Source organism: Pristiophorus japonicus, chromosome 12, assembly GCF_044704955.1.
Source record: "Pristiophorus japonicus isolate sPriJap1 chromosome 12, sPriJap1.hap1, whole genome shotgun sequence".
In the NCBI taxonomy this organism is placed as follows: Eukaryota; Metazoa; Chordata; class Chondrichthyes; family Pristiophoridae; genus Pristiophorus; species Pristiophorus japonicus.
Window position 1 is genome coordinate 128,046,170 of NC_091988.1, and position 25,539 is coordinate 128,071,708.

At 53.6% G+C, this 25,539-nt stretch overlaps 1 pseudogene; it reads right to left on the bottom strand.

The window, feature by feature from the left end:
- LOC139276863 (zona pellucida sperm-binding protein 3-like) overlaps positions 1–19,883 on the bottom strand; it is a 45,640-nt pseudogene extending 25,757 nt beyond the window's left edge.
- Between the last annotated feature and the right edge of the window lie 5,656 nt (positions 19,884–25,539).

A 25,539-nucleotide genomic window follows, 5' to 3' on the forward strand; every position in this document is an offset into this window, starting at 1 on the left:
CAATAATTTGGGGCAATGAATAGACCTCCAGATTTAAGTCTCATTTAATCCAGGCTCGCAGGTATTAGAATACAGGAAGTGTGGGAGATAAAGCTGAATATGGAAAACAACTGAAACATTAAACTGACCCCCCAGTGACCTGAGAATCCACAAGACAGGATATACCAAATAAATAGTTTCGACAAACCCAAGTGAATGCTCAAGGACAATAGGGGTGAGATCACCAGATGGAGAGACTAGGGAAGACCAGTTAAAGCAAAGCACAATGCAGAATTCCAGAGCAAGTTGGAGGTTTGAAACCAGGAGACAGGATTCCCCTCGACATCAATGCCCTCTCACCCAGAGTTGGAGTGAAGAGTGGGGACTGATCCACACACCAAGCTTAGAGCAAGAGTTGAGGAATCACATTACCTTCACTGAGCTGCCACATTCATGGAGCCCATAGTCAAAGAGGACGGTGCGGTTCGGAGAGTCGATCCCAGTTGGCCGACAACCGACTGTCCCCAGGGTCAGGTCAGCAGCTTTAATCAGCTGCCTGGTCCCAAATAAATCCATGTGTACCCTGACCAGCAGGTTGTGCTCCCCACACTGCACCATCACAGTGTGCAGTGGGGACACACTGTGCCCCTCAGACACACAGAGACGGGAACCAAAGGGAGCCCCAGGGGCCTTAACTCTTCTCCATGGAAACCTTTGGCCTCCAAACTGTCGCCAAATACCAGAGGGGCAAACAGCCCCAACTAACGGCAGCACTGTGACCAGTGCCCTCACTATACAATCCCCCATGATCCCAAACCACTCAACTATCCCTGCAGCCCCCAACCAGCAACTTTTGTACATACAAGCTGCAGTCACCTGACACCAATGATACCAGAAGCAGCAACATGGAGCCAATTAACCGGCCCCAATCTCCACAATTTCTACCCAATGACAAAATGGATGGATTTATTGCCAGGCGGAACGAAGTAAATTGGACCAATAGGAGTGATTTTTTTTGGTGATTTTTTGGGCATTAAAATGATATATTTTACAAGCGCTCCCTATAAAAGGGGAGGGGGACACTAAAATCGGCAATTAAAACAAATTAAACTTTCAAACATATAAAGTCAAATTAAAATTTGGTTGCCGGGGGTAATGATGCACTCCAGTCCCTCCGGCACCCACCTCTCGCGGAAGGCCGCGAGCGTACCGGTGGATACCGGCAACAGCTCCACAACTCTTTTGAGGGGGGAACAACATAAACATTAGATCAAGTTCCCCCCCAATCTGGGGGACACTCCAGACACTTTTAACTGCCCCTTTTTTCATTTTTTTATTGTTTTTTTTTAAGGTTTTTTTTGTGGTTTTTTTTGGGGCATTAAAATTATATATTTTACAAGTGCCCCCTATAAAAGCGGAGGGGGAACACTTAAACCGCAGCAATTAAAACAAATTAAACTTTAAAACATATAAAATCAAATTAAAATTTGGTTGCCGGGGTTGATGATGCACTCCAGTCCCTCCGGCGCCCACCTCTCGCGGAAGGCCGCGAGCGTACCGGTGGACACTGCGTGCTCCATCTCTAGGGACACCCTGGCCCGGATGTAAGCACGGAAGAGAGGCAGGCAGTCAGGCTGAACGACCCCCTCGACCGCCCGCTGCCTGGGCCGGCTGATGGGCCAATAGGAGTGGCAGTGAGTGGCCCGGTGTCACCTGACAGAAATCAGCCCCACAAAGGCTCATTTTGAATAGCACCATTAATACAATCGTATAACAAGGCTTTTGTAATTGATGCCTCACAGTGACATGGTTTGCCCCAGTGGCATCAACACAGGAACACATTGACACCTGCCCTCCCTATTTCAGATGGCACAACTGGTAAAGGAACTCAAACATAAATTGTACTTTTTACAAAACAAAAGGAATGTGGGCAGGGACTGCTCCATTATCTGAGGAGTTGCGAATGGCCCTGAACACTGTGCAGTCATCAGCGAACATCCCCACTTCTGACCTTATGATGGAGGGAAAGTCATTGATGAAGCAGCTGAAGATGGTTGCTGTTATGTTTGTATTTAAACCTCACCAATATGTAAGACTTGCCACAAGGGGGCACACCTGTGGGAGACCTAAGGATCACCTGTGCACCCTGGGCAAGCAGGTATAAAAGGTAATTATCATGCTGCTTCCTCACTCTGGAGTCACATTAAAGAGACCAAGGTTACAACAGTTTGAGCTTATAATACAGTCTTGTGGAGTTATTCAGAACATAACAATTGGCGACGAGTAACGGATCATGAACTTTCATGTGGTAATGGCTGCCATTGGTATTCTTGAGAGATTTGTTGAGGGCTATGATTGGAAAGCCTTCATTGAGTGTCTCGACCAGTACTTCGTGGCCAATGAACTGGACAAGGCTGAGACGGCGGTCAAGCGCAGGGCTATTCTCCTCACCATATGTGGGTCTTCGATATCTGGACTCCTCAAAAATCTGCTGGCACCGGACAAACAAATGGACAAGATTTACACAGGGCTGTGCACGCTGGTTCAGGAACACCTCAAGCCGAGGGAAAGCACCTTAATGGCCAGGTATCACTTTGACATGCACCATCGTTCCGAGGGCCAGAACGTAGCGAGCTTTGTCGTCGACCTAAGATGCCTTGCGTGACAGAGCGAATTTTCTAGATCTTTGGGGGAAATGTTGCGGGACTTTTTCATGCTTGGAATTGGCCACGAGCTCATTCTTCGCAAACTGCTGTCTGCTGAAACCCTAGATCTGAGCAAAGCCATCACGATAGCCCAGGCTTTCATATCCACGAGCGACAACATGAAACAGATATCTTCACAGAATCGAAGCTCACTGGCAAGTACTATGCATAAAATAATTATTTCAGCAGGCAGAACTGTACATGGCACGGCCTACATGAGCGCACAGGCCAGACCTAGGCCAAGGGTGACTCAGATTCCACCGTGGGGCATGAATGCGTATCCATTAACACCATGTTGGCGCTACGGGAGCAGTCATAGTGCCCACCAATGTCGATTCAAGCTCTATGTGAGCGAAGGCTGTGGAACAATGGGGCACCTCCAGCAAATGTGCAAACGACCTGTAACTCACCACGTGGCAGAGTCAGGAGAGGACCACCGATCCAGCGAGGATCATGTTGAACGAGCAAGAGAGGTAACTCAACCTGAGGATGAAGAGGTAGTATATGGATACACACCTTCACCACCAAAAGCCCTCCGATAATGTTAAAAGTTAAACTCAATGGCACTCCAGTCTCCATGGAATTCAACACGGCAGCGAGTCAATCAATAATGAGCCAGAAGGCATTCAAGAGGCTGTGGGGCGACAGAGCACAACGACCCAAGCTGATCCCGATTCAGGCAAAGCTGCGCAGCAACCCCAAGGAACTGATACCAGTTATTGGTAGTGTGGACATAAGAGTATCCCATGAGGGAGCGGTGCACGATTTACCTCTGTGGATTGTTTCAGGTGATGGGCCAATGCTGCTTGGTAGAAGGTGGATGGGGAAGATTCGATGGAGTTGGGAAAACCTCTGTGTACCTTCTCTGGCGAACGACGTCTCCCTTGTTCAAAGACTGAGCAAGCCCCCACTTTCATGTGAACCTGGCATCAAAGTGCAGATCCATTTGCAGATCCCTGAGGCACAGGCCACTCATCACGACCATGAGGAGGTAACGCTCAACTGAGCAGTGGTACAGGCGCGGTACCCACCAACCAAAGCTGACGACCTCTTCGCGACGATGGAATTGCCTCCAGGTTGACCAAGCAGAGTGTGACTCCGGCTGAAATGTTCCGAATGCGTCTTCCTGATGCCAGAAGCAAAATCCCCGGGGAGGAGGATCGTGGCAGTCGGTACCACGGACACGGACGAGAGTGCGTCCAGACTACGGGATGCGAGTGCGACCTGACAACGGGACGAGAGTGCGTCCAGACCACGGGACAAAAGTGTGTCCAGACCACGGGACGCGAGTGCGTCCAGACCACGGGATGTCGCCACAACGGAGCAGAGGCAGGTGTTGCCCAGGAAGGAAGATGACTGGGCTTGGGGAAAGGTAAAAGCGCGGCCATTGAGAAGGCCAGGAATCCATTACGTTCCAATAAGTTGTTTGCACTGTGTAGCCCATGTAAGCGCTCTTTCGCGGCTAATGATGCATTATTATATGGGGTCTGGGGTACCTTACAACAAGCCAAAATAGTGGGCGAACACCAACCGGTCGTATATGTATCTGGCAAAGTACTTGTAGCAAGTGATGTGTTATCACACGAGGCCGGGCGTATTGTACAGCAAGCCAAAATAGCGGGCGGGCCCCAACCGGTTGTACATGTATCCAATAAGTTACCCAAGGCTGTTGCCTGCATTCACGGGACAAAAGAGACGTACCAAAGTGTGCCCCAATATTTACTTGAGTCAGACAAGCTGCCAATCTCACAGTTTTTGGAGAGCAGAGGCACTATTATCAATGCTTTGTTACGAATATGTCTAACACTGTCTGTGCATTGTAACATGATCCACCACGGGCCAGGCAATGAGAACGGCGCTGATGCCCTCAGTTAGCTACCGTTGCCCATCACCGGGGTGGAAACAGCGCAGCCCACAGACCTGTTCTTTGTTATGGAAGTGATAGAGAGCGAGGGATCAACGGTAACAGCTCCCCAGTTTATGACCTGTCACGGTAGACTCCCTACAGACCCGGCTATCCCGGGTGCTACGCAGTCACCGGACAGAATGACTCAGAACCGAACCTTCCGTATGCTATTAGCAGAGAATGTACCATGATCGCACGGCTCCTCCACGTGACATCACAATAAATGATGTCGACCAATTTCATGGCCCCAGATGGGCTGCTAGCACTGTATTAGCCAAAGAGGGGAATGGAGTGTTTGTGCTGAAAATTGAGTGTTTGTTGTGAAGCCATGTACTGGGCAAATGCAGAAAGCATTTGGACCGACCAAACTGCGAACTACAGATAACCAGGAACTACTGTGAAAGGACCTGGCCCCCAGCGACCCACTAACACAATCGACCTCGCTGTTGTAAGGGGTGGTTTGCAGGGGGTCAGCTTTCTCTTCTGACCTTATATGAGCGGTTACGATTCGCTCCCACACTCTTGATTCTAGACACTGAAATTATGAAGGGACTGTGACAGACTTGGACAGACAATCGGTTTCAAGGTAGGAAGCAGGTATGGCTTTATTTTGTTTAAAAGAAGTAAAAGGCACACCTTTAATAACACACACACAGACCAATACACACTGAAGGGTACAACACATTGAATAAAATGTCAAATTACAGCCTGTGGGGAAATGAATACAGCTTAAACTCTAAATGGGGTAAAAAGGAGAATGCAGATACATTTACACAAGTTATCCCAGCCTCCCCCCTCCCAATTCCCATAACTAACTAAGTTATAGCTCTGGGGGTTCAGGGGCTATGCTCACCAATCCCTTTTTACAGTTGCCGGTGAATCACGGTTTCGGGGTTCACTGCACTTGGCCTTCTAGGCGAGCCGCACCCCGGACAGAGGAGAGGACTTCGGACTGCGTAGTCTTCGGTTGGGGTGTGTCCGTTGATGAGTTTTGGATGTTTACGGTAAGTACCCACTTTCTTTGGTTAGGAATAGTTTTAGCGAATCCCTTTTGGTAATTTCTCACCCGTTGGGTCATTCAGAAGTAGATTGTAGAGTTGAAATAAAGGTCGATTCTTTGGTTTTTGCTGAGTTGGTTTCGGTTGGTCGTTTCGCTGGTTGTGGTGGCCTGAGTTGTCAATTTGGTTGCTGAAAACCTTCCATTTCGTGGGCCTCGTGCTCGGTCGGTCCTTGACGATTTCTTGTAGTTTCATTCACTACTCCATTTCTTCACTCCCCAGCTCCAGCTGCTTGTGTCTGTCTGTGTTCCTTTCGAGTCTGTGTTCTGTTCGAGTCTGTGTTCTGCTAGTTCTTCCTTGTAAAACTAGGGGATAGATATATCCCCCAAAAAAAGGCTCCGTTATCTCCCATCAAATCTCTTGGGCTCTGTTTAAACTGTTCTGTCCATTGATTTTCAAATGTCTCCTTTGTCAGCAGTAACTCGATTAGGGTGTGAGAATGTGCTATCACTGGTTTTGCATTGTTTTAGGATTGTCCAGTTTTTCTGGCCATGATTTCCATTGTGCTTGATTGGTTAATTCGATTATCTCTTAGAGGGTGAATAGCCTGGGAACCTTAATGTACGAATTTGCTTCAGAGATTGGCCCCACATCCTGCATTTGGTAACTCTTTTTCGCAGCCAAAATGTTGTAGAATCTTAAAATTGATATGCTCCTTCCCATAGATGTTTTACGGGATCTCAAGCTTCTGTAATTTACATCCATTTTGAATTCCCTTTCCTATGAGTCCAAACACTGGGGGAGGGGGTCTCCATGAATGCATCCCCTTTTATCCCCCGCAGGTTTCGTCTGCCCCTTTAAAATCATTTTAAAAGCCCAGAAAGGGATTGTTCTCCTCTGTAGGGGAAAGGTACCTGGAATCTTTGCGAGATATTGGTAAATTCTACATTCCCCCCTGTGATACCATATCACTTATGGTATCATTCTTCGAGGTGAGCAAAGTTCCTGACTCCCAAAAGATAACCTTCCCCGTAAATTAGCTAAACTAATACCCAAAATGCATTACACTTATGCAACATCACCATAGATGCACACTTTTCCCTTTACAGGTACAAACCTTTTTACATTTACACCCTCCCAGCTTGGAGGGGGTTCAATCACTACAATTGCATTTCAGCACATTTCATTTCATTTCATTTCAGTTACATTATATTCACCAGCATATGGACAATGTACAACCAGATTACAGAAGGAAAAAAACATAGATTAAAATTAAACAACATCAATTGGTCTCCCTGAGGTTTGTCCATCACCCGGTAATGTCTGGATCCTGCCCTTGAAAACTGCTCTCAGGCTGGCTGACACACAAGACAAACTCAAAATAATCACCTAAACATTACTGCAACATTACCCTCAATTCTAAACTCAACCTTAAAATGTGAAATGGTGCAGTCAGCTGCCTTAAACTAAAATTAGAGCTATGTACAACCACCACCCGTCTCCGGGTGGCCTGGTTAGTCCCTGTCAGGCTCATGCCTTGTGCGGCCTGATAGTCACCTGGGTGCTAGGGTTTCCCCGCAGCCGGTGAGCTGGAGACCCTTGTCTCTGGGACAGCTCATTGCGACTGCTCCTGTGAGACCCTCACCGCTGGAGGCGGCTGGCTGGTGGTCCCTACTCTGAGCGGCCTCTGTACTTCTGACCTTCGGCCTTTCCTGTCGGGCTGCCCTTCTCCTAGGGTAGAATCGCTGAGGCTCAGATGCCGGTGACCACGGTATCTTTGGCCGTAATGTATGGAGGGTCCTTCTCAGGGCTTGGGTTACTGGGGGTGCGTCCGAATCCCAAACGATGGGTGGGATAGCCCCTCCAGTACTGCAATTCACTGCCCCAATAGGCATGGTTTCTGAGCCTGCCACATTCCCTGTGGGCCCTCCACCGTCGGGGGCGGCCAACGGAGGGTCCCTGTCCTGAGGACGGTTCACACCTCACGGCTGCCCTCTGTGCTTGGATGACCCTGGGTTGTACAGCTTGCACTGGTTGATATGGAATCACTTAGTACGGCGAGGCAGCTTTATGGCATAGACCATTGGGCTTGCCTTGTCCACAAGGCTGTATGGCCCCATATATAATGCTTCAAAAACCCCGACCCGAGCATAGTTCCTCACCATGACCTGGTCGGTCCCCTATCTCCCATTCATGGTGTTTGCTGGGTTCTAGCAGCAATCAGTTACTCCGATGCTGTCTGCCCATGTTACTAGCAGCCTGCCAGTGAATCTGTTTCAGGTGTTCAAACAGGTTCCTGACAAACCGGTCCCGGTTCACCTCTCTGAGCTGACCTTCTGTGAGCACCGGACCTAGGACATGGGTGGGAGTCCGCATGATCCGGCCAGTCATGAGCTCGTATGGGGAATATCCGGGGCTCTTTGACTGGCTAGCTCGGATCCCCATTAAGACCAACGGTAAGACCTCCACTCACTTTTGGGGTGAGTCTCCCGTTTCCTTCCGCAGCCTTTGTTTAATGGTGCGGTTTAAATGCTCCGCAATACCCGATGACTGTGGATTGTGGGCAGCGTGCCATTTCCCCTCAATGCCGAGCACCTTAAGGGTTGCCTGCATTACCTGCCCGGTGAAATGGCTCCCCTGGTCCGACTCCACATACTGTGGGAGTCCCCACCAGGAGAACACTTCCCTCACTAGAATCTTAGCTGTCCCTAGTGTGGTGGCTGTTCGGCAGGGGAAGGCTTCAACCCATTTTGAGAACACGTCCACCAGGACTAGGCAGTATTTGTAGCCTCCCTGGGCAGTGGGTAGGGGCCCTATGTAGTCAATTTGGATTGACTGCCATGGTCCCTCTACCCTCCTGACGTGTCCTAGGGACACCTTCCTTTTCTGGGGGTCAGGGTTGTTCGCAGCACACACCAGGCAGTTCGCACAGAACTCGCAGACGTCCTCCCTGAGTCCCAGCCACCATCCTGCCTGTTCCACCCGTTGCCAGGTGGTCTCAGGCCCGGGGTGTCCCGCTCCTGGACCCTAATGGACCAGTTTTAGGAATTCCCTCTGGTGCTGCTGCAGCACGACCCATTGTCCCTCTTTAAACAGCATGCCTTCCTTAACGGTAATGGCTGCTGTGCCGTACGGACCTTCTACTCTCTCTCCTCTGGCTAGCGCATTCAGGACTGCTTTCAGGGCTGGGTCCTGTGCCTGAACTGTTTTTAAGTCCGGGGCCAAGGCTATCCCTGTACTCTCTGCTGCCCTGTTCTTACTCTTGACCGCTGCTATGCGGCCGGTGTCATAGGGGGCCCAGAAATTTCCCGTGCGGGCACCTTCTTTGGCCAGTTTGTCAGCCTGTTGGTTTCCCTCTGCACGGGGTTCGGTTTTTGAATGGGCCTTCACCTTATGTATGTAGACCTTTCCTTCTACCCCCACCGCTGTCATGATTTTCTCCAGCAGGGGCTTGATTGCCAGGGGTCTCCCGTCAGCGGACGTGTATCCGCGATGGGACCAGATAGCCAGGTACTCCGTACACGAATTGCAGGTGAACATACTGTCCGAGCAAATCATGTATGGTGTAGGGAATTCCTCGGGGTGGGTCACCACGTACATTACGGCGGACAGTTCAGCATGCTGGGCGCTCATGGTGCTGGGGAGCTTGATTCAGGGCAATACCTGCCCTTGGGTCATAGACTCCACACCCAGTGAGTCACTTGCCAGCAGATACCGTGCTGGACCCGTCCACGTAGATGTCCCGGCCTGTAGGGTGTAACCCAGCCCGAAGGCCAATGTTCACCTCCCATACCCCTTCTATGGAGCACCTGTGGGCTTTCCCTGGGTAGATTAGTTTGGCTGCGCGCCTTGGCTCGCGGAGGCCTTCTACTCTGAGACCCATCTGGGAGAGGAGCAGGGTCCAGCGAGCAATGCAGGCACTGCTCACCGTCCCCTCCTTAATCCTCCCATCTAGGAGCATCTGAGTAGGTGTGTGGTGGGTTAGGAGTGTTAGAGGAGACCCTCCTGTGAAGATCAAGGATCTTTTCACTACCCAATGTGTGGCTAGGAGATGTCTCTCAGAGTTGGAGTACCCCTTCTCCACATCTGTGAGGATTCTGGAGGAGTAAACCACCGGCCTCAGCTGGCTGTGCTGCTCTTGAAGCAGCACTGAGCTCAAACTGTCCCTGCTGGCTGCCACCTCCAGGAAAAACTCCTTTCCTACATCTATCGCTCCCAAGGCTGGTGCGGTCTGCAAGTCCTTCTTGAGCTGATTAAATGCTGCCTCACAACCCTCATCCCAGTCCCACTCTACACTCTTGTGTAGGAGCCTGAGCAGAGGGGCTGCGGTGGCTGCATAATCCTCAATGAAGTCTCTGCAGTACCCGGTGAGCCCGAGAAAGGATCTTACCCCTGTCATTGTGTTGGGAGCCGGTAACTCCTGTACTGCCTCCCTTCTAGCCTTGTCTATGGCCCTTTCCCCAGCGCGCACAGTCAGCCCCAAGAATTTGACTTCCTTCTGGCCGATCTGTGCCTTCTTGGGGTTTACTTTAAACCCTTCCTCTTTTAGCAGCTTCAGCAACTCAGCCAGCAGTGGGCCATGCTCATCCCCCTGATCGGTGAACAGGAGCAGGTCATCCACATACTGCACCAACTGCTGGGGCCTGCTAAAGCCCTTTAAACAGTTCGCCATACATTGGTGAAAAATGCTGGGACTATTGTGGAAGCCTTGGGGAAGACAGTTCCACGTGTATTGTTGGCCCTTAAAGGTAAAGGCGAACTTGTACTGGTCCTCCCGTTTTAAAGGAATGGACCAGAACCCATTTGAAATATCCAGCACCGTGAAAGTGGTCGCAGATGCTGGAATACTCCCTATGAGATCCGCTACGGCTGCGACAGTGGGTGCACAGGCAGGGATATTCTTATTTAGTACTCGATAGTCCACGGTGGCCCTCCATGAGTTGTCTGGTTTCCTAACCGGCCACAGTGGAGAGTTCACATGGGTTGCTATCGGTCTTAACACCCCTTGCTCTACCAGTGATCCCAGCGCCGTTGTCAGGTCTGCCTCTGCCTCCCTGGGGAAGTTATATTGCCTTTGTGGTCGGGTCATGGGGTCCCCTTCTACACTAACTTCCACCTCCGTTACCCTGCCACAGTCATGTTTGTGGGTGGCGAATGCTGCAAGCTGTGCCCGGACATATGCCTGGTACTCCACTGGGGTATTACTGACCAGTAATTCCAAGTCATAACCCTCCTTTGGCTTCACGGTACACAATGTTCCCTTGGCCCCTTTTTCTGGGATCACCACCACCTCACCTTCCCTGTCAGTCACTATGGCTCCCCATAGACAGTGGTTCCTGAGATCCACTAGGATCTGGTAGCCAATGATAAAATCAGCCCCCAGGATCCCTTTTCCCTTCTGCTCCCATTTCATCAGGACACACTTGCATTTGGTTTTGAGTGTCCCTAACTGAATGGTGAGCGGGATGGAAAACGTACCAGTTTGCTCACTGCCTGTGAACCCCACTAGACTGTGCGGGACCCCGTTCGATAGAGGTAAGGTAGCTGGGTTATCTGCATATACAAGCATGCTGGAAGCACCAGTATCTAGCAGGTAGGTCCCTTTCACTTTCTCCACCTGCATCGTAATGCACGGTCTCTTCCAGGCATCGTACTCTAGGGAACACGGGTACACAGGCTGCGCTGGCTCTAGTCATGCATCTGGGTGGGTTGGAGCAGAGGGTTTTACCATACCGGTTACTGCACCAGATGCGATAGCTACTGCTCCCTGTCCATTTATGAGTGTCTGTAGAGCGGTTACGAGTGTCTCATATGAGTCGGGTGTTCCTGCCCCGGCCTTACGGGCTGGGGCTGAAGTGGCTTTTCCCTTAGTCTCTTTCCATGGGTTCCTACAGTCCTTCCTCCAGTGCCCACTTTTCCCACACCCAAAACATTCGTCCCCTTTGTGGAGAGGGTTCCCACCTTCCTGATGCCACTCTCTCTTGCCTTGGCTGGGTTTAATCACATGGACCGTCCCTTTAGAGGAGGGCTCCTCTGTCCCACTACCGTTCCGGTAAGCCAGTGTCAACTGTCTGACCACTGTCTCCTCGGTGGTTCTGGGATCTCTTGGATCGAACCATACCTCGGCTTTTGCCTTTACTCCAGGTAAGCTGTTTGCCACCAGGCTGCGGAGCCAGCGAGCCAGCTCGTTAGGGTTCAGGTGGGCCCGGTCAAGAACCCCACTACAGGCCCTTTCGTAGACCAGCCACAACCTGTCGGCGAAAGCCTGTGGAGTCTCCCCATAGAGCTGCACTGTTTTCTCCACTCGGGAGAAAGGACTCCCATTGTTCATACCATGGCTTCTAGAACCTCCTCCTTAACCATAGCATACGTGTTTCGCCCCTTTCTGCTGTCTGCAGAGAGGGAATGGCACAGCTTGGTGTCTAGCGAGAAGAGCAACAGCTTAGCCTGTTCCAAATCGTCGCACCCTTTAATATCCCGTGTGTTCCACTTCCAGGAAGTATACCGAGGGATCCCCCTGTTGGTTGAGCTTACTTAGGTGGCCTATCATAGCACTCAGTTTTTGGGTGTCGTGGGGGACAACGAACTTGCTTTCTAGGGGTCCTGCTGCCCCATTGGCATCAGGCGGGCCAAACTTCTGCTGCCGGACCGGGTGCATTGGCCCTGGTTCTGGCCCTTCTTGTATTGGCTCGCCCTCTTCCCCCTGCTGCCAAGCCGAGTTAAAACTCGGGGCTGCTGGTATTGGTAGTTCGCAATCCTTGCCTGCCCCGCATTCTGGCTGACACCCCTGCTGCCCCGGGCCATTCCTGGGAGCTGCAGGCGGTGACTGAGGGGTTTCTCCTTGCCCAACCAGGTGTTCCTGGCTAAACCCGGGTTTATCAGGCACACCATGCCTTTAGCCTGGGATAGAGCAAGGTTCAAGCTTTGGATCTGCTGCTGGCAGGGGCCGTGGTCTCAAATTCTCTGCTACTGGCTACCTTATAGACTACCTGAATGACTCTCACCCTCTCCCCGTACTCTTTAACTTGCTTGGCGAGGCAGGAATTCTCTTCCCGCAATGCCAGTTTGCTATTCTTGGCTTCAATAATCTGACACTGTAAAAGGTCCAATTTGGTTTTGAACCTTTCTTTAGTGAGCTCTCTACTTTCCTTTAACTGTCCCACCTCTGTCCACAGCCTTTCCCCGACTGTGGCCCTTGCGCTGGACCTCTCTTCTGCCTGTCTCAATACTCCCTTTAATTTCTCATTCTCCTCATCTAGAAGCCGGATCTGTTGATGAAGGCAAATGGCCTTCTCTATCGACCTTTTATGGTCCTTGCTCTCGGTCCATTGAGCTGCAGAATCTTCTGGACGCTCAGCATACAATAGATCTAGTACCCACTCCTTAGCCACATTTACCCTCTTAAACACATACGAGGAAATCCCCTTTTGCTTCTTTTCCTGAAACCAGTCTCTCTCTTATCACGTCCCTTGTACCAGTGTCCCATCTGGGTCGCCATGTGTAAGGGGTGGTTTGCAGGGGGTCAGCTTTCCCTTCTGACCTTATATGAGTGGTTCCGAATTGCTCCCACACCCTTGGTTCTAGACACTGGAATTATGAAGGGACTGTGACAGACTTGGACAGACAATCGGTTTCAAGGTAGGAAGCAGGTATGGCTTTATTGTGTTTAAAAGAAGTAAAAGGCACACCTTTAATAACACACCCACAGACCAATATACACTGAAGGGTACAACACATTGAATAAACTGTCAAATTGCAGCCTGTGGGGAAAAGAATACAGCTTAAACTCTAAATGGGGTAAAGAGGAGAATGCAGATACATTTACACAAGTTATCCCAGCCTCCCCCTCCCAATTCCCCTAACTAACTAAGTGAGAGCTCTGAGGGTTCAGGGGCTATGCTCACCAATCCCTTTTGACAGTTGCTGGTGAATCACGGTTTCGGGATTTGCTGCACTTGGCCTTCTAGGCGAGCCGCACCCCGGACGGAGAAGAGGACTTCGGACTGCGTAGTCTTCGGTTGGGGAGCGTCCGTTGATGCGCTAAGTTACGTTTTGGATGTTTAGGGTAAGTAACCACTTTCTTTGGTTAGGAATAGTTTTAGCGAATCCCTTTTGGTAATTTCTCACCCGTTGGATCATTCAGAAGTAGATTGTAGAGTGGAAATAAAGGTCGATTCTTTGGTTTTTGCTGAGTTGGTTTCGGTTGGTCGTTTCGCTGGTTGTGGTGGCCCGGGTTGTCAATTTGGTTGCTGAAAACCTTCCGTTTCATGGGCTTCGTGCTCGGTTGGTCCTTGACGATTTCTTGTAGTTTCCTTCACTATGCCATTTCTTCACTCCCCAGCTCATCCACTCGGCACATCTGGCTAAAGATGGTTGCAAATGCTACAGCCTTGTCTTTGGCACTCACATGTTGGGCTCTGCCATCATTGAGGATGTGAATATTCATGGAGCCTCCTTCTCTCGTTAGTTGTTTAATTGTCCACCACTATTCATGACTGGATGTGGTAGGACTACAGATCTTTCATCTGATCCGTTGATTGTGGGATTGCTTAGCTCTGTTTATACCATGCTGCTACCACTGTTTAGAATGCATGTAGTCCAGTGTTGCAGCTTCCCCAGGTTGGCTCATCAATTATAGGTATGTCTGGTGCTGCTCCTGGCATGCTCTATTACATTCCTCATTGAACCAGGGTTGGTCCCCTGGCTTGATGGTAAGGGTAGAGTAAGTTATATACCAGTCCATGATGTTACAGATTGTGGTGAAATACAATTCTGCATCAGCTGATGGACCACAATGCCTCATGGATGCTAGATCTGTTCTGAATCTATCCCATTTAGCACGGTGGTAGTGCCACACAACACGATGGAGGATGTCCTTTGTGTGAAGACGGTTCTTCGTCTCCACAATGACTGTGCGGTGATCACTGCTACCAATGCTGTCGTGGACAGATGCTTCTGCGACAGGTAGATTGGTGAGGAAGTGGTCAAGTCGGTTTTTCCCTCGTGTTGGATCTCTCACCACCTGCCGCAAGCCCAATCTGGCAGCTATGTCGTTCAGGACTCGGCCAGCTCAGTCAATAGTGGTGCTACCGAGACACTCTTGATGATGGACATTAAAGTCCCCCATCGAGAGTACATTCTGTGCCCTTGCTACTTCAGAGCTTCTTCCAAGTGGCATTCAACATGGAGGAGTAGATTCATCAGCTGAGGGAGGGTGGTAGGTGGTAATCAGCAGGAGGTTTCCTTGCCCATGCTTGACCTGAAGCCAGGAGACAACATGCGGTCTGGTGTCAATGTTGAGGACTCCCAGGGCCATTCCTTCCCGACTGTATACTACTGTGTTGCCAGCTCTGTTGGGTTTCTCCTGCCGGTGGGATCGGACATACCCATGGCTGGTGATGGAAGAGTCTGCGACATTGGCTGAAAGGTATGATTCTGTGAGTATGACTATATCCTCATATGTTGGTGAGAAGGACTTTTCAGGGTTGACTAAGATGGGTGTGCCGTTGTCGTGTCCGTAGCCGGTGCCGAGATCGATGCCGATTGGTTGGTCCTGGCAGTGTTTGATGATTCAGTGTGCAGGGTGCTTTACTGTCTATCTTACCCATGCTGTACCTGCCCTGCAAGTGTTTGATGAGACAGTGTAGAGGGAGCTTTACTCTGTATCTCACGTTCCCTGGGAGTGTTTGAAACACAGAAAGAGAGAAATTTACAGTGCAGAAGGAGGCCATTTCAGCCGATCGCGTCCGTGCTGGCCGACAAAGAGCTGCACGGCCCTCGGTCAGCAACCCTGAAGGTTACATATAAACCTATGAACAATGAACAATGATGGAAAGATAAAGAGCACCCAGCCCAACCAGTCCACCTCACAAAACTGCGACACACCTTATCGTAAAACATTCTACACTCTACCCCAACCGGAGCCATGTGATCTCCTGGGAGAGGCAAAAAACAGATAAAAACCCAGGTCAATTGGGGAAAAAAATCTGGGAAAATTCCTCTCCAACCCATCCAGACGATCGAAACTAGTTCAGGAGACCACCCTGGCCGTATTCAATTCCCTGCAGTGCTTACCATTATATCTGCGCTGGCTAACAAGAGGTTATCCTGTCCAATCCCAATTACTAGCTCTAGGTCCGTAACGCTGCAGGTTACGGCACATTAAGTGCCCATCCAAGCACCTGTTAAATGTGGTGAGAGTTTCTGCATCCACCACACTTCCAGGCAGTGAGTTCCAGACCCTCACAACCTTCTGCGTATGAAGCCCCACCTCAAATCCCCTCTAAACCTTCCACCAACCACCTTAAAACTATGCCCCCTCATAATAGAACCCTCCACCAATGGAAATAGACCCTTACTATCCACTATGTCCAGGTCCCTCAATATTTTGTACACCTCAATGAGATCCTCTCAGCCTCCTCTGTTCGAATGAGACCAAACCCAGCCTATTCAATATGTCCTCATAGCTAAGATTCTCCATTCCAGGAAGCATCCTAGTAAATCTCCTCTGCACCCTCTCTTGTGCAATCACATACTTCCTATAATACGGTAATCTGAACTGCACGCAATACTCCAGCTGTTGCTTAACCAGAGTATTATACAATTTAAGCATTACCTCCCTGCTCTTGTATTCTATGCCTCGGCCAATAAAGGCAAGCATTCCGTATGCCTTCTTCACCACCTTATCCACCTGGCCTGCTAACTTTCAGGGATCTGTGGACCAATGGTGGAGCTTTGGAGGCGTGGCCTATTCAGCTGGAGCTGAGCTGCAGTGAGAGAAGGAACTCCCTGCTGAAGCTCCTGTCTGGAAGGCCTGAAGTGAGCACTGAGACCAGCCCAGGAAGAGGAGGAGGGGGCTGGCTTACTACAACTCAACATCCAGAGGGAGATGAGGAGAGCTGAAAAATTCAACAACTTTATTTACTTCTACAAAGAGTTGGAGAGAGGGGGAAAAGAGCAACAACCTGTGTGGAATGAGAGAGATTCTACAACATTCTGCAGGTGGGTGTTGGTGCATTCTCTGAAAGACATTGTTTTATTGGTGGGGGGAGAAAAGAAGATTTTCTTCGAGGCCCGGAACATCGCGGGGGGTGTGTGTGTGTGGAAGTGTGTGTGGGGTCTTGCTTACAGCTAGGCCCCACACACCACTGAAGCACCCCTCCCCCATTGCCTAACCTGGGATAGCTGGAGCTACCTGGCTGAAGATTTACTAATCACCCTATTAAACATCGTTGGGAGTGTGTGCCTGGTTGGCTCCACCTGTCCCAGGTGAAGACATCTTCTCCTCCCACCCGAAGACCATCCCATAAGACTGTGCCTTGCTTTGTTTTCCATCATCTAGGGAGTGTGCTCCAGAAAAACACCCACCCATCGCTGTGAGGGGAGACCTGCCCTCACAGCTTCCCTCTTTCCCACCCCCTCAGTCTCTCTGTCACTCTCTCTGTCTCTCCCCTCTCTCTCTGAGAGCTCCTTTCCTCCTTAATTGGAAAAACAATTAAGACAACTGAGCAGAGGGAGCAAGGCCCCTCCCCAATTGTCAACTAGGGGAGAGGTGTGCCTCATTGAGAGCTCCTCTGCTCATAAATTCAAACGAGGTCAATTTAAGAACATTAAGGCCTGTGACTTTGGTGTGGGTGTAGCCCTTAAAGGGACCCCGTGATGGCGACTCCATCCACGCCGGTGGCAGGGCCAGCTAAGACTTATGCGCAGACGGTGTCTGCATCCACGGCGCCTCCTGCGCCACCTGCTGCCCTGCCACCATTCAAACTAATTACTAAGAAACACGGGGTCAAGAGCTACACTCAACCCACAATGAGCATCGAGGAGTGCGTGCGGGCGATGGCTGAGGTAGTCGGCCCCTCGGCCATTGTCGCAGCCTCCAAGATGTCTGGGAAGGCTGCGTTCTTCCTGGGGTCGGAGCGGGCGGTGTCCCTGGCCCTTGAAAAGGGGCTCACGGTGGGCGGGACGTTCCTGCCGGTGGACCCTCTCGAGGCCACCGCGCAGAGAGTCATCATTTAAAACGTCCCGCCCTTTGTTCCCGCTGAGCTCCTCCCTCACCTGCACCAACTGGTGGAGGTAAGGTCAGGGATCAACCCCATACCGCTCGGCCTCAGGGAGAACAGCCTGCGCCATGTGTTCTCCTTCCGCCGCCAGCTCTTTGTCCGGCTGGCACGGGAGGAGACGACAGACGGCAATTTTAATGTGGTGCACGAGGGGACTGCCTACCGCGTCTTCTGGACGTCAGACGGCGTGCGGTGCCATGCCTGTAGGGAGGTGGGGCACGTTCGCAAGAACTGCCCCACCTCCAAGGCTGCCAAACCACCGAGGGCGGCCAAGGCTGGCGCCGCCGCCACCCCTCCCCCTAGTAGCGTCCGCGTGCCGGGAGCCGTAGGTGCGCGGGCATCATCGGGGCCCTTTGTTTTCATGGCCTCCGGCGGGGGGGAGGGAGAACGTCTGATCAGAAGGAAGGCGCGGAGGAAGGCAAAACATCTCGAGGCGGGTCCCCTCAGTGCGCCAACTCCGTCACCGGCGAGCGCGGGGTGCCCTGAGCCCGTGCCCGAGCTCTTGACCAATACCGCAGAGGGGCTCGGGCGCGGGCAAGATAAGAAAAAGGGGGGTGCGGAGCGGGAGGCCTCGGCAGAAATGGAGGTCTCCCTGCCTCCGCGCACCCCCAGGAACAAAAGGAGGCGCCGCTCCAATGAGGCGGAGGGGGAACAACATCCCTCCGCGGAGGAGTTGGTGTCCGCCGCGTGTCCCGCGTCCCCCACCAGCGCCCCCAAACTGCGCCGTAAATGGGAGGAATCTGTCCCCGGCGAGGGAGGGGCAGTCGAGGCTGCCCAGCCTCTGCCTCCCGGGTATGGCGTGGAGGATCTGCCTGTCGTGGGGGGCGTGGGGCCAGCGGAGGAATACGATGCCGCCGGGTCGAGCGTCCCAGGGACTGAGGTGGGCGGGGCCGAAAAGGCCGAACCTGAGCCCGCCCAGCTATTAACCAACTTTCCCCGGGAGTCGCTCGACCCGGCAGAAACTGAAAATGCGAATAATTTTACAGAACATCCACATGCTGGGCCGGGGGGAGCAGCGGGGAGGGGGAAGAAAAACAACCCTCGCCCCCTACTTTGGAGCTGAGGTACTTGGAGGACCTGGAACATTACTTTGGCCAGGTCTCTCCGTGTTCCCCGGTTCCTGGAGGAACCCCTTCCACTGTCGCTTCCTGACTCAGCATCACTTTTAAAAGAGCCCAGTGGGGACTCCTCTGCCGACGATCCTGGGGGTGGGATCGGGGCAGAGCCAGGGCCGGATGGAGCGGCCGGGCCGTTTGCCGTACCTCGTGCAGTCGACGGGCCGACTGCTGGCGGCGACCTCCCGGAGGGGGACGGGGACTCGGTGGGGGACGCGGGAGAAGATCTCGAGTCCATCGCCAGTGAGGCGGTGGATCTCCTCGTGCCCGCCGCTGACTCCCCCCTCATTCCTGCAAAGGAACTCCGGGACTTTTTGGTCCAGAGCCAGGGTCGCTGCAACCAAGCCCATCTGGCCCGGGAAAGATGGTCCGAGCCGGGGCTGCTCGTCGCGTCCGTCCGCGCCGCCGCTAAAACCATGGCCGCGGGCGGGCCCTTATCAAAGGCGCAAGGCCTTGAGCTGCGTCGGCTCAAAAGGTTCCTCGCTGGGCTGCTGAGGGAGTGGAGATCAACAAACGACTCCACTCCCCCCCCACAATAGGTTAGGTAGAGGTTGCACTCTGCTTTTGCCATGAAGATAACCATAGCCAGCCTCAACATCAACGGCGGCAGAGAGGCACACCGTAGATTTAACAATTTTTCGCTCCTGCAGGAGGGGAAATATGCGATGTGCTTCCTGCAGGAAACCCACATCGTTCCGGGAGACGAAGCCACGTGGCTCCTGGAATGGCAAGGAGAGGTCCGCATGAGCCACCTCACTACCACTTCTTGTGGGGTCGCCATCTTGTTGGCCCCGCATTTTCAGCCGGAGATCTTGGGGGTTGAGGAGCCCATGCCAGGCCGCTTGCTGCACGTCACGGTTCGCCTGGGGGACGTGCCGCTCCATCTCATGAACGTGTACGCCCCTCAGCCCGGACCGCAGCAAACGCGCTTCTTCGAAGAGGTGTCCGCTCTTCTTGGCTCCGTCGACGTCGGCGACTGCATTGTGCTTGGCGGGGATTTTAATTGCACCCTCGAGGCGAAGGACCGCTCCGGTGCCCCGCAGAGCATGATGGCGATGGAGAAGTTGAGGGACCTGGTTGGGTCCTTCGACTTGGTGGACGTCTGGCGAAATCTCCATCCCGATTCCAGCGCCTTTACTTGGGTGAGGCATGGAGTAGGATAGTCCAGAGTCGACCGCCTTTACGTGTCTCGGGCGTACGTTTCCTGCGACCCGGCGGCCTCCATGCGACCGGTGCCGTGTTCGGACCACCACCTGGTGTGGGCTGAGCTCGCTTCGCTCCGCGCGAGGACGGGGTCCGCGTACTGGCATTTTAACAACCAGCTGCTGGAGGACGTGCGGTTCCAGGACTCGTTCCGTCGTTTCTGGGCCGACTGGAGAAGGAAGCAGGGGGGCTTCCCCTCCTTGAGGCTATGGTGGGACGTGGGCAAGGCTCATGTCCACGTCTTCTGTCAAGAGTACGCGAGGGGGTTGACCAAGAGGCGGGCGGCCAGGATCGGGCGCCTAGAAAAAGAGGTGCTCGAACTGGAGTCCCGTCTCGGTCAAGTCGTCGAGGACCCGGCCCTGCGGATGGTGTACGAAGCGAAGATGGCCGCGATGAAGGACCTGCAGCTCGTCGGGTCCCGAGGCGCGTTCGTGAGGTCGCGGATCCGGTTCCTGCGGGATCTGGACCGTGGCTCCTCCTTCTTCTACTCGCTGTAAAAAAAACAGAGTGTCCGTAAGCAGCTCTTGACGCTGCTGGCCAATGACGGCTCTCTCGTCTCGGATCCGGAGGGCGTGAATATTACAGGGCCCTGTTCTCTCCGGAGCCGTCCAGTGAGGAAGCGTGCAGAGTTTTGTGGGAGGACCTGCCGAAGGTCAGCCCGGAGGGCGCCGGAAATCTGGAAGCTCCGCTAAGCCTGGCGGAGCTGACCGGCGCCCTCGCCTGGCTCTCGAGGGGAAAAGCCCCGGGGCTGGACGGGCTGACCGTGGAGTTCCACAGGGCATTCTGGGACGTCCTGGGGGGCGACTACACGCGGGTCCTGGGTGAAAGTCTGGCGGCCGGGGAGATGCCCCTCTCTTGGCGCAGAGCAGTCATCGTCCTGCTGCCTAAGAAGGGCGATCTCCGCCTCCTTAAGAACTGGCGCCCGGTCTCCCTCCTCAGCACGGACTACAAAATCTTCGCCAGGGCGATGTCTGCTCGCCTTGACGCCGTGCTGGACAACATGATCCACCCCGACCAGTCCTACACGGTCCCGGGCCGGACTATCCACGACAACATCCATCTGGTCCGGGACCTCATCCATCATTCCCAGGAGGCTGGTCTGTCGGTCGCCTTCCTTTCTCTCGACCAAGAGAAGGCGTTCGACAGGGTGGATCACGACTATCTGTTCTGAACTCTGCGCGCTTTCGGGTTCGGGACGCATTTCGTCGCACATATCCGACTTTTGTACGCCGCCGTGGAGTGTCTGAGAAAGGTTAATGGGTCCTTGACAGCGCCCCTTCGCTTTGGGAGAGGGGTGCGCCAGGGATGCCCCATGTCCGGCCAGTTATATGCCATCTGCGTGGAGCCTTTCCTGCGCCTCCTGCGGATGAGGTTGACGGGACTGGCTCTTCAAGGGCCGGGCGTGGAGGTCGTCCTCTCGGCTTACGCCGATGACGTGCTCCGCATGATAGAGGATCCCGCTGACCTGCGGAGGATGCGTGAGTGCCAGGAGATTTACTCGACCGCATCCTCTGCCAGGATCAACTGGGAGAAATGTTCCGGACTCCTGGTGGGTCAGTGGTGGGTGGACTCCCTGCCGGAGGAGCTCAGGCCTTTTGCCTGGAGCACGACCCATCTCCTCTATCTGGGAGTCTACCTTAGCCCCGACGAGGGAGCCTGGCCGGCGAACTGGCAAGAGCTGGAGGCCAAGGTCGCCACTCGCCTAGGGCGCTGGACAGGACTGCTCCGAGTGCTGTCCGACAGGGGTCGAGCGCGAGTCATAAACCAGCTGGTGGCCGCCATGTTGTGGTACCAGCTGGTCACTTTGACCCCTCCCCCTGCGTTTGTCACCAAGATACAGAAGAAGCTGGTGGACTTCTTCTGGTACAACAGGAAGCACTGGGTCTCTGCCGCGGTCTTGAGTCTCCCGTTTGGGGAGCGCGGTCAGTCGTTGGTGTGCGTCAGCACCCAGCTCGCGACTTTCCGTCTTCAGACCCTGCAGAGATACCTTTACATCGAGCCCCCTCCTAGGTGGCGTGCTCTGGCGATGTATTTCTTCCACCAGCAGCACGGCCTCAACTACGACACGCAGCTCCTGTTTGTGAGTGTGGGGGGTGTCAGGACCGCCGTCCAGGGGCTGCCTGTCTTTTACAGGGAACTCACCAGGGTCTGGAACAAAGTCTCCACCAAGCGCAGCTCTCCACCGGCTGGAGTGGCGGCTGTCCGGCAGGAGCAGCTGCTCGGGAATCCGTACCTCCACGACCGAGGTTTTAGGTGACAGTCGGACGAGAGGGCTGTGGCTGGTGAGGTGACCAGGGTCAGGGACCTGCTCGATGGCGGAGGAGCGTGCTGGATGGTGCCAGACACGCTGGTGCGGCGCCTAAATTCCGCCAACGTCCGCTGCACGGCCGATGCCATCGAGTCGCTAAAAACAGCTCCGGGCCCTGACTCCGTTAGGTGCATCGAGGAGGCTCAAGCACGTGGGGAGATCCCGTCCGAACAGACCCCCGTCCGGACGGAATTCCTCATCGGCGCCAAACCCCGGAACCTCCCTCGGGTGCCGGCACCTCACAACTTGAGCCGCCTCGAGGAAATCCCCTCCATGCCTTTCAGTTCCGCGCGGAGTGGTTTCCTGTACGGGCTGCTCCTGCACACTCTCAACTTTGTCATCCTCGCCTGCCGTCCAGAGGAGGCGGGGGTCCCCGATGGAGGGCACTCTATGCGGGAGTCCTCCCAATATTTATCGGGGACTTGGCCTAAAGGGTGGTGCACGGAGCAGTCCCGTGCAATAAATGTTTAAGCCGGTTCACGTGCTCCCAGGCCGTCTACAATTTCTGCGGTCTGTTAGAATCCGTGTTCCATGTTTTTATGGAATGCGCGAGGTTGCAGCCCCTGTTTAATTATTTAAAGGGGCTGCTCCTGAAATTCTGGCTGCACTTCAGTCCCACACTCCTAGTCTTTGGGCACCCTGTGCGGAGGGGAGCGGGTAGGTCCGAGTGCCTTCTCGTAGGACTGCTCCTGGGCACGGCCAAGGGGGCCATCAGCCGGTCCAGGCAGCGGGCGATCGAGGGGGTCGTTCAGCCAGACTGCCTGCGTCTCTTCCGCACGTACATCCACGCCAGGGTGTCCTTGGAGATGGAGCACGCGGTGTCCACCGGTACGCTCGCGGCCTTCCGCGAGAGGTGGGCACCGGAGGGACTGGAGTGCATCGTCGCGCCCGGCAACCAAATTTTAATTTGATTTAATGTTTTAAAGTTTAATTTGTTTTAATTGCCGGTGTTTTTAGTGTCCCCCTCCCCTTTTATAGGGGGCACTTGGAGGAAAAAAAAAAATATGATTTTAGTACCCAAAAAGAAACTTTAAAAAAATCAAAAACTCAAAAAAAAACACAAAAAAGGGCCTTGGAAATGTTTGGTGCACCCCCCAGATCGGGGGGACACGATTCAATGATTTAATGTTTTAATTTTCTCAAAAAAAGAGTTCTGTGGACCAATGGTGGAGCTTTGGAGGTGTGGCCTATTCAGTTGGAGCTGTGCTGCTGAGAGAGAAGGAACTCCCTGATGAAGCTCCCGTCTCGAAAGCCTGGAGTGAGCCCTGAGACCAGCCTAGGAAGAGGAGGAGGGGGCTGGCTTACTACAACTCAACATCCAGAGGGAGAGGAGGAGAGCTGAAAAATTCAACAACTTTATTTACTTCTACAAAGAGTTGGAGAGAGGGGGAAAAGAGCAACAACCTGTGTAGAAGGAGGGAGATTCTACAACATTCTACAGGTGGGTGTTGGTGCATTCCCCGAAAGACATTGTTTTATTGGTGGGCGGAGAAAAGAAGATTTTCTTCGAGGCCCGGAACATCGCGGGTGGTGTGTGTGTGTGGAAGTGTGTGTGGGGACTTGCTTAAAGCTAGGCCCCATACACCACTGAAGCACCCCTCCCCCATTGCCTAGTCTGGAATAGCTGGAGATACCTAGCTGAAGATTTACTAATCACCCTATTAAACATCGTTGGGAGTGTGTGCCTGGGTGTCTCCAGCTGTCCCAGGTGAAGACATCTTCTCCTCCCACCCGAAGACCATCCCATAAGACTGTGCCTTGATTTGCTTTCCATCATCTAGGGAGTGCGCCCCAGAAAAACACCCACCCATCGCTGTGAGGGGAGACCTGCCCTCACAGCTTCCCTCTTTCCCACCCCCTCAGTCTCTCTGTCACTCTCTCTGTCTCTCCCCTCTCTCTCTGAGAGCTCCTTTCCTCCTTAATTGGAAAAACAATTAAGACAACTGAGCAGAGGGAGCAAGGCCCCTCCCCAATTGTCAACTAGGGGAGAGGTGTGCCTCATTGAGAGCTCCTCTGCTCATAAATTCAAACGAGGCCAATTTAAGAACATTAAGGCCTGTGACTCTGGGGTGGGTGTAGCCCTTAAAGGGACCCCGTCATGGTGACTCCATCCACGCCGGTGGCAGGGCCAGCTAAGACTTATGCGCAGGCGGCATCCACATCCATGGCGCCTCCTCCGCCTCCTGCTGCCCTGCCACCATTCAAACTAATTACTAAGAAAAACGGGGTCAAGAGCTACACTCACCCCACAATGAGCATCGAGGAGTGCGTGCGGGCGATGGCTGGTGTAGTCGGCCCCTCGGCCATTGTCGCAGCCTCCAAGATGTCTGGGAAGGCAGTGTTCCTCCTGGGGTCGGAGCGGGCGGTGTCCCTGGCCCTTGAAAAGGGGCTCACGGTGGGCAGGACGTTTCTGCCGGTGGACCCTCTCGAGGCTGCCGCGCAGAGGGTCGTCCTTTCTAACGTCCCGCCCTTTGTTCCCGCTGAGCTCCTCCTCCCTCACCTGCACCAACTGGGGAAGGTAAGGTCAGGGATCAACCCCATACCGCTCGGCCTGAGGGAGAACAGCCTGCGCCATGTGTTCTCCTTCCGCCGCCAGCTCTTTGTCCGGCTGGTGCGGGAGGAGACAACAGAGGGATCATTTAATGTGGTGCACGAGGGGACAGCCTACCGCGTCTTCTGGATGTCAGATGGCTTGCGGTGCCATGCCTGTAGGGAGGTGGGGCACGTTCGCAAGAACTGCCCCGCCTCCAAGGCCGCCAAACCACCGAAGGCGGCCAAGGCTGGCGCCGCCGCCACCTCTCCCCCAGTTGAGTCCACGTGCCGGGAGCCGTAGGTGCGCGGGCATCGTCGGGGGCCTTTGTTTTCAAGGCCTCTGGCGGGGGGTGGGAGAGCGTCCGATCGGAAAGAAGGCACGGAGGAAGGCGAAACATCTCGAGGCGGGTCCCCACAGTGCGCCAGAATGTTTGACCACCGCGCTCAGCCCAACCCAGTCATCGGCGAGCGCGGGGTGCCCTGAGCCCATGCCCGAGCCCTGGACCAATACCGCAGAGGGGCTCGGGCGTGGGCAACATAAGAAAAAGGGGGGGGGCGGAGCAGGAGGTCTCGACACACATGGAGGTCTCCCTGCCACCGCGCACCCCCAGGAACAAAAGGAGGCGCCGCTCCAATGAGGCGGAGGGGGAACAACATCCCTCCGCGGAGGAGTCGGTGCCCGCAGCGTGTCCCGCGTCCCCCACCAGCGCCCCCAAACTGCGCCGTAGTTG